General features: G+C 44.6%; 1 pseudogene; it reads right to left on the bottom strand.

The window, feature by feature from the left end:
• Positions 1–852: 852 nt before the first annotated feature.
• LOC132217371 (nucleolin-like) lies at positions 853–2936 on the bottom strand (annotated as a pseudogene).
• Between the last annotated feature and the right edge of the window lie 6487 nt (positions 2937–9423).

Raw genomic sequence — 9423 nt, 5'->3', positions numbered from 1 at the left:
TTTCCCTCTGGGGAAAGTAAAATAAATTCCCTCTCTCTATATCTATCTCTTCTCTCAGTTGTGAATTCTTCTAGACGACTTTCTGGATGAAGCTGGGGCTGTGAAGGCCTACTCCTGCACAAATTTTTTGCATAAGGCCTCTAGTATTTATAATAACTGTTATTGTTCTTCTGATTGATAAATACTTTTCATTTGCTTTATCTGATAGTATAGAAATATATGCTTTGAAATTGCCTCTTTCTCTTTGAGTAAACTAGATCTTAATCCTAGATGAGTGAGAGAGACCACTATTTAATTTATTTTTCTATAACTATATTATAGCTCCCTGGGAACTTCAGATTTTAAAGGGGTTTCCCAGAATGTTTGTAATAGATGAAATTTGGTTACTTTTTTTTTTAAATGATGACCAGAGTTCTGCTTTTCTAAAAATATGGGGAGGTCTCCTGTATCACAAAATAAATTGGGATTATCACAAATAAAAAAAGTTTCAGTGATTGATTTTACAGAGACAGAAAAAGAAGAAGAAGAAGAAGAAAGAGAGAGAGAGAGAGATAAAGAGAGACAGAGAGAGAGAGAGAGAGAGAAACATCAATTTGTTGTCCCACTTATTTAAGCATTCATTGGTTGATTCTCCCCCCCCCCCCCAACAGAGTTTAGGACTTCTAATTTGTCCTATAGCTGATGAAGCAAAATTATGATAAAACATTCTGCTTTTCTTTATACCCCAACACACACACACACACACACACACACACACACACACACACACACACACACACACTATTTGTAGGGGGAAAAATGGGTTTGTACATGGGAAGAAACAATATAAATTCAAAACTTACAGATAAGGGTTAGCTCTATCATTCATCTCTTTAAAAAGTTTATACAAATATCCAGACAAAACCAACTGGGTATCTCCTTTGAAATGTTACCTAAATGGATTTCCAAGTAGACCACAGGACTGTATACTGTCTTGGAATGTCCTTAGAAGGCTCTGTCATTGATCAGGTAACAGAGTGAAAACAACAGAGTCCTTTCTTTTTCAAATGGAAGATGGAAAGACAGGGATAGAAGAAACTATTCAAACTTCGTCTTCTTTCCTTGTGGCTTAGGGTCTCCTCCTCCTCTTCTGCCTCCTTGACCTCCAAAACTTCCCCAGCCTCTACCTCCAAAGCCACCTCTGCCTCCACCATGACCCCCGAAGCCACCTTCACCCTTAGGCTTGGCCCAGTCCAAAGTAACTTTGTTTCCATCAATTTCACCATTTTCCAAGCCTCCTTGGCAGCTTTGGCATCTCCCTCACTGTTGAGGTTTACAAAACCAAACCATTTGGAAGAGCCCGTCTCCCGATATGTGACTATCCTTGCCCGGATAGAGCCATCAAATGTCTCTTCCGCAGTCTCCTCAGACAGACCTTTGACAAACAGAGTTTTGGTTGGCTGGCTATCATTAGGTGATCCTCTGGGTCATTGCAATTCTAGCCTGATTTCTCTGCCCTCGATTTCTCTTTTATTTCAGGAATTTAAAGCTTCTTTAGCATCTTCAAATGAAGCAAATTCTATAAATGCATACCCTTTAGAATTGCCATTTTGGTTCTGGGGCACTTTGGTAAAAGTTGCCTTCTCAAATACTTCCTGAAGAGTTTCTTCTGTTGCACTGTAGGAAAGGTTGCTTAAAACCAGAATTTTTGATTTACCATTCCAAGTGCTGTTCTTTCCATCCCTATGGTCTTGATTTTGACCTTTCCAGTATAGTACAGAGAAATGGATCGCCCATCTATTTCTGTTCCCTGCTTTTCTTCCAAGGTTTTCTCTGCATCAGCTTCTGTCTTAAATTCAATATAAGCAATCCCTTTATTCTTCCCATCCTTGCTGACTAATCTGATCTCCATAACATCTTCAGACACTTCTTTTAATTCGTCCTGAGTAACTTTACCACATAAGGCAGATTTTTTTTGCCAAAAGTATTCTTGCATCTCCATCTTTCCTACTGCCTTTTTCCTTTGTTTTTTTCTAGTTTAATTTCATTGCCAACAACTTTTAAATCAGTGAGTTCTAAGGCTTTTTCCAGGTCCTCAGAAGATTGAAAATCCACATAGCCCAACTTCCTGGACACACCAATTCTGACATCTACAACAGCAAGATCGTTTTTAGCAAAAACATTACTGATACCCATTTTTTAATTCAGGAGCAGTCTTGCTGGAGTTCAGGTTTCCATCAAAGAGATTGAAAGCCGTAGTTGGTTCTGTGGCTTCTAATTTCTGTTTCTTGGCCTCAGGAGCAGCTTTCTGTTTGGCCATTTCCTTCTTTTGTTTTCCAGGTGCTTCTTTGACAGGCTCTTCCTCCTCCTCTTCATCTTCCTCCTCCTCCTGTTCCTCATCATTGTCCTCCTCATCAACTTCATCCTCCTCCTCATTATCATCCTCCTCTTCATCCTCAACTGTGCTCTTAGCCTTCACAGGAACAGCTTTTATGGGAGCTTTCTTACTTTTGGCTGGTGCAATCTCCATGGGTTCTTTTTCAGAGTCATCTTCTTCATCATCCTCATCTTCATCACCATCTTCCATCCTCATCTTCGTCATCATCCTCACCATCTGAGGCAGGAGCAGCAGCAGTAGCTTTCATCACTGCTGGCTCAAATTCATCTTCATCCTCCTCCTCCTCCTCCTCCTCCTCCTCCTCCTCATCCTCTTCCTCATCCTCCTCTTCACTGTCATCATCATCTTCCTCATCACTATCTTCCTTCTTGGCATTCTTGCCATTCTTTGCTCTCTTGACTGGGGTGGCTGCTCCCCTTTTTCCAGGGGTTGCTACCAGTGCTTTGCCTGTTGTGCCACCCTTCTTACCAGGTGTGGCTAATGCTTTGGCTGGTGTAACTGCTGCCTTTTTGCCAGGGGTGACAACCACTTTCTTGCCTGGTGTGGCAACTGCAATCTTTTTTTGTTGGGGAAACCATCATCTTCTTTCCTGGAGTTGTGGTAGCCTTCTTTTTTTAAAATTTAAATTTTTTATTGTTTTAAGTATTAGATGAGTCTCCCTTTTCCCCCATTGACCTCTCCTTGGCCACCCCCACCCCCAAGCACAAGCCCTCACCCCCTATCTGTGTCCATTGGTTTTGTTCATATGTGTGCATACAAGACCTTTGGTTGATCTCTTACTCCCTCACCCCCTGCCTTCCTCCATAGGTAGTACAGTCTGTTCGATGCGTCTATATCTCTGGTTCTATTTTTGTTCATCAGTTTATGTTGTTCATTATATTCCACAAATGAGTGAGATCATGTGATATTTATCTTTCTCTGACTGACTTATTTCACTTAACATAATGCTCTTTAGTTCCATCCACGCTGTTACAAATGGTAAGAATTCTTTCTTTTTTACAGCAGCATAGAATTCCATTGTGTAGATGTACCTGTGGTAGCCTTCTTGCCTTTTTTTTCTGAGGAATGATAACCTCTTCTCTACTGCTTTCATCTTCTTCATCTGACATTTCCTCATCTTCACTATCTTCTACCTCCTTTGGAGGGGGAGCCATTTTCTTAGGGCTACCTTGATTTTTACCGGCCTTTGTGAGCTTCACTATAATGGCAGCTTATGACAGTGGAGTGTGTGCCCAGAGGAATCAAACAGCGTCGATGGTGGCCGCTGGTACCAGAAGAACCGGAGCACGTTCATTTCTCTACCAGCTAGAGCTCAAGACTTCATTGGTTGATTCTTGTATGTGCCCTTACTGGGGATTGAATATGCAACCTTGTAGTATCAGGATGATGTTCTAACCAAGTGAACTACCCAGCCAGGGCTAATTAGCTGTGTTTTTTCTAAGATGCCTTTTATAAGCAAGGTATCTTAGAGTTGGTGAAATAGGGTGTATGAAAAGGCTAAGAACAGAGCCTATAGCACCAAAAGTGCCAGGTAAGTGTTAATCAGTGTCATTACTAATTGCTTCTTCTGAACACCTGAACAGTATCCTTCTCACTCTTGGGGAAGGTTCCTCAGGAAGACAAGGTTCTCTCTCTCTCTCTCTCTCTCTCTCTCTCTCTCTCTCTCTCTCTCGTCTTTCTCCCTCTCTCCTGCTGAAGTCAAACGAGTCATGTTGTATTGGTGTTGGCAGCCTTCCAACAATAATGTGAGGATGAAGCTGAAGCTAGGGACCGCAGAGTAGGGAAACACAAACCTTGGCTGCCAATGACATCCCTGAGCATCTGGACAGACCATCAAATCTCTGTATGTTTATTTGCAGCCCAAAGCATTCATTGATGGAAGTTGTGTGTGTACGTGGGTGTACAAGTATGAGTGAGTGTGCGTATCTGTAAACATTTTCCCTGAAACACTGGTGGGTTCTGAGAGTTCTGAACATGAGCTGTTTTTACTAGTGTTTTTATTTGGCCACTGGCCCACTCTAAGCCACCTAAGGGAGTATTCTCCCAGACGCTCTTTCACCACCCAATGCTACAGATGTCTGGGAAGCCCAGTGCAAGAGATTTATGGGTAACCAGGATGTGGTTGTTCAAAAGTGCTCAGAAGTGCCTGCTACCCCATCTCCCTAGTACCTTTGACACAGCAGCAAACTCTTCTGTCTCCAACCCTGGAGGGCTCTGACTTTATTACCTCTCCTCAGACATCCAGCCAATCATTCCTGTCTTCTCTTTTACATCTCTGGGCCAGTTTCCCACCTTCAACAAAAAAATCTCTCTGGAAATTGTCACCTATTTTCTCCAAGAACAGCATCTCCCAAAGAGTAGAACACACTAGTGAGATCTTAGGTGATACAAAAAAATGAACATTTATTTTTTCAAAGAAAAAATGTTAAAAAGTGATATACAGTTACCCTTTAACTAAATTAAGTCTAAAATTGATTTAAAAAAGAATAGTAAGTAAATAATAGTTAAAGTAGTCCTCAAATATAGCTAAAAATCTCAAATGGTACATGATCCACTGAGGTTTGGGAAACTTGGCCTTAGAGAAACTGCACTGTTTCTCCAGGTGATAGCCCCAATTTGTGTGGTTTGGATACAAACTGGGGCTATCACCTGGGGAAACAGTGCAGAGTTTACCGTCTTTCTTTCTTGGGTCTTCTCTTCATGTGATGGGTGTCCAACACCAAGCTGGCCAAAATGAGGGTTGATGGTGGTCGCCAAGCAGCTAGCTGTCTCTGTGAGAAGCATCAAAGAGATTGTATTTACACTAGAGGCCTAATGCATGAACTTGTGCAAGAGTAGGCCTTCCTTCCCCTGGCTGCAAGCGCTGGCTTCCCTCTGGCACCCGGACCCGGGCTTCCCTCAAAGCCCTGGCTTCATCCAGAAGGTTGTCCGGAAGGATGTCTGATCTAATTAGCATATTACGCTTTTATTATTATAGACTAGAGGCCCAATGCACAAAATTCATGCAGGCGGGGAGGTCCCTCAGCCCAGCCTGCACCCTCTCCAATCCAGGACCCTCGGGGGATGTCCGACTGCTGGTTCAGGCCCGATCCCCATGGGACATCCTTCTTTCAATCCGGGACTGCTGGCTCCTAACCACTCATCTGCCTGCCGGCCCGATCCCCCTAACTGCTCTCCCGTGCCAGCCTCATCACTCCTAACTGCCTCTGCCTCAGCTCAGCCACCATGGCTTTGTCCGGAAGGACATTCAGAAGGTCGTCCAGAAGACGTCCTGTCAAATTAGCATATTACCCTTTTATTAGCATAGACTAGAGACCCAGTGCATGAAATTCATGCACAGGGCGGGAGTCCCTCAGCCCAGCCTTCACCATCTTCAATCTGGGACCCTTCAGGGGATGTCTGACTGCCTGTTTAGGCTAACTGCCTCTGCCTGCCAGCCTGATCGCCCCTACCTTGCCTCCCTGCTGGCCTTATTGCTCCTACCTTGCCCCCTTGCCAGCCTGATTGACCCTAACTTGCTCCTCTGGCAGCCTGATCTTCCCTAACCGCCTTTGTCTTGGCCCCGGCCTAAGCCCCAGTCTCTGCAGGAGGTGACCTGGTGGATCAGGGTAAGGTGCCGCCCCCATTACCCCACTGCTGCTGCCACTGCTGGCCTGATCTTGGGCTTTTTGCAGCTGCCCACAGGTGCCTGAGCCTGGACCCTTCACAGCCATGCCTCGGCCCTCACAGCAGCTGCGGCTTTGTCTGGAAGGACGTCCGGAACATGTCTGTCCTAATTAGCATATTACCCTTTTATTAGTATAGATGATTCAAAGTCAGATGCAATTCAGAATACTTTTCCTGAAGTAGCACCTGCAGGTAATGCTTACAGTCATGTTTCTTAATGCTCGTGGAAGCATGGGGGTGGGGGTGGTGGCTATGGAGTACCGGGATAAGCTGTGGAATGCAAGACACCAGAGTTCAGTTCCAGGCTTTACCACTGACTAGTTATATGATATGAACAAGCTACCTAATCACTCTGACCTCAGTTTCCTCATCTGTAAAGTGGAAATGACTAATAAGGAAACATACTTCCTGTGCTGTAGGCACTCAATGAGATAAGGAATATACAATCCTTTTAGTGCTTGAAATCAATAAGGGAGGATAGAAAGACAAGTTAGGTGACTCCAGAAGTGGGACACTGTAAAGAGCACCCATCCTGGACTTCTTCAAAAAGTCACCATCATAGAAAATAAATGTATGTATATGTGGAAAACTGTTCTAAACTCAAAGGGAATACAGGCACATAACAACCAAAGCCATGACTGAATCTTGATTGAATCATGATTTTGGAAAACTTAGAAAGGGGAAGGGAGGGAGGGAGGTAAGGCAAATAAAACCCACTATAAAAGACAATCTTGAGGCCATTAGGGAAATTTGAGATGGACCAAGTAGAAGGTAATATGGACTTAGGAAGGATGATGGAAGTACTTGAGTCCGAGAATGACCCGATTCTTAGATGTGTGCTTAAGTATTTAGGGTGAACAGTCATCATGTCTGCAACTTACTCTCAAATGGCTCAGAAAAAAAAAAAAACAAGAACAAAGCAAACAGAGCAAATTATTAATAATTATTAAATCTAGATGGAAGTAATAGGTTGTGTTTATGCTATTCTCTCATTTTTCTGTATGTTTGAAACTTTTAGTAAAAAAGGTTTTGCAAACAAAACACCCATTGTGACAATAGATTCTCCTGACTGAAGGCAGGGCTGGAAACCCATTGGGAAGGGGGAGTGTTTAGAAGAGATAGACTCCACTTGATGCTCAAAGTTTCTATCGATGGTAGATGTCCTTGCTGAACTAATGGACACGTTGTCCATCTCACAGCCAAGCCCCTTACCCCTGGATTAGAGAGCCCTATTTTTTTTCAGGTACCAGTCAGCAATATTCTCAGGGAATTGTTTTCATTTGAGGTTGAGATGTCCAGGTCTGCGGGAAGAATGATGGAGGTGGGCTTTGAGGAGTTCCTCCTTCTTGATAAAAACTGAGGTATATACACTCCCTTGAGTTGGAGGGGTTCTGATATTGGGAGGGGCATGATGAGGGGGACTTTGGGATAAGGCAATGCTCTATTTCTTGGTGGTTACATGGGTGTTTGCACTATAGTAATTCATTTATGCTGTATAGTTATGTACTTTTCCATGTGCATGTGGCAGAGTTGAGTGAAGATACAGTCATGCAGGAGGCACTGGAGCCATCTTGGGACAACGAGGAGGCTGGTCCCAGGACGGATGCCACCATGCTGAGGAGGAGGAAAGGGAAAAATGGCCAGAGATGCCCCTTGCTGCCATCACTGAGCCACTGCACTAACCAGGTATAGCCCTGCCTCAACCCTCCTGGTTCTGAGGGAGCATAAATGTCCTTATCTTCAGAGCCTTTTGGAATTGGGTTTCCTTTTGCCACATCCCAGATCGTCTTGGGCAACATGTTGGGGCCCTCCAAGACCACCCTTGGGTTTGGTCATTCACTAGGTACACTCACAGGACTCAAAAGTTGTAATCCTCACAGTTATAGTTTGTTACAGTAAAAGGATCCAAAGCAAAATCAGCAAAGGGAAAAGGGGCAGAAAAAGGGTTTCAAAGGAAACCAGGCACAAGCTTTCAAGAGTCCTTTCCCAATGCAGTCACACTTGATGTACGTAAGTCCCCCAGCAATGGCATGTGGCAACACATGCAAAGTGCTGTCTACCTGGGAACTCAGGAGTCCAGAGTTGTTGCTGTGGTCTGCCACTCAGGCACACGGTGCTTGAATGCCTGGCCACAGTAACTGAAACTCCAGACCCCCAAAAGGAAAGCAGGTGTTCAACCACAAAGGACCTTGTTTGCACACACTATCTGGACAGGTGCTTGGGGTGACTTAAGACTCCAAGCATGCAAGACATTTATCAGAACATTTAGAGAGCCTAATTCCCAGGTGCTGGCCAAGGGCCAGTCATGACAACAGGACCTTCTTGAGAATGTGCAGGATTTGAGCAACTCAGGTCTGTTGAGTTAATTCTTTCCTGAATAAGTGATATCGTGATCCTCATTTAAAAAATATATTTTTATTGATTTCAGAGAGAAATGGAGAGGGAGAGGGAGAGCTAAACACATCAATGACGAGATAGAATCATTGATTGGCTGCCTCCTGCATGCCCCACTCTGGGGATCGAGCCCCCAACTTGGGCACTGGGGACCAAGCCACACTGGCTGGCCATTATCCTCATTTTTTTAAAAAAATATATTTTATTGATTTTTTTACAGAGAAGAAGGGAGAGGGATAGAGAGTTAGAAACATCGATGAGAGAGAAACATCGATCAGCTGCCTCCTGCACACCCCCTACTGGGGATGTGCCCACAACCAAGGTACATGCCCTTGACCGGAATCGAACCTGGGACCCTTGAGTCCGCAGGCTGACGCTCTATCCACTGAGCCAAACCGGCTAGGGCTATCCTCATTTTTTAATTTTAGGAAATGGAGGTCCAGAGGAGTTAAGAGATGCGCCCAAAGTCACCCAGCTAATAAGGGGTGGAGTTCTTAAGTCCTTGTGTTTCTCCTTCAAGTTGGCCACACCACTAGGGCCCACTGTCTGGGTCACAGTAACATGACTGTGGGCTGGCCTTGGCTCAGGGGCCTGCAGTCTACATGCTTAGAACATCTGGAGATTCCACTGAAATGCTGTGGAATCAAAGAGGGCAAATCCCCAAAGGGAAAGGAAAGGAGGAAGACCAGGCAAAGGGACAGACAAGTCAACAAATTTCTCGAGGAAAGAACTTGTTTGGGAAGCCATTGCCCCTGGAACAGTGAGAGGGGACCTTGAGCCACGGCCTGCAGAATGGGCCTGCAAGACGAGCAAGGTGAGGCCAGGTGGGAAGTGGGAGGGAGACAGGAAATCAGGGGCTTCACTGGCTAACTGGCTGCTCACACCCTCTACCTTCCTGCTCCTCCCCACCACAAAGCCCAGACAGCTCAACATTTGAACCCAGGACCCCCAAAACTAATGAGACTATTTTCTACAGCAATGCTTTA

Source organism: Myotis daubentonii, chromosome 15 (genome assembly GCF_963259705.1).
Source record: "Myotis daubentonii chromosome 15, mMyoDau2.1, whole genome shotgun sequence".
Lineage (NCBI taxonomy): Eukaryota > Metazoa > Chordata > Mammalia > Chiroptera > Vespertilionidae > Myotis > Myotis daubentonii.
The sequence above is the reverse complement of the archived record's forward strand: the minus strand, read 5'-3'. Positions and strand labels throughout refer to the sequence as shown.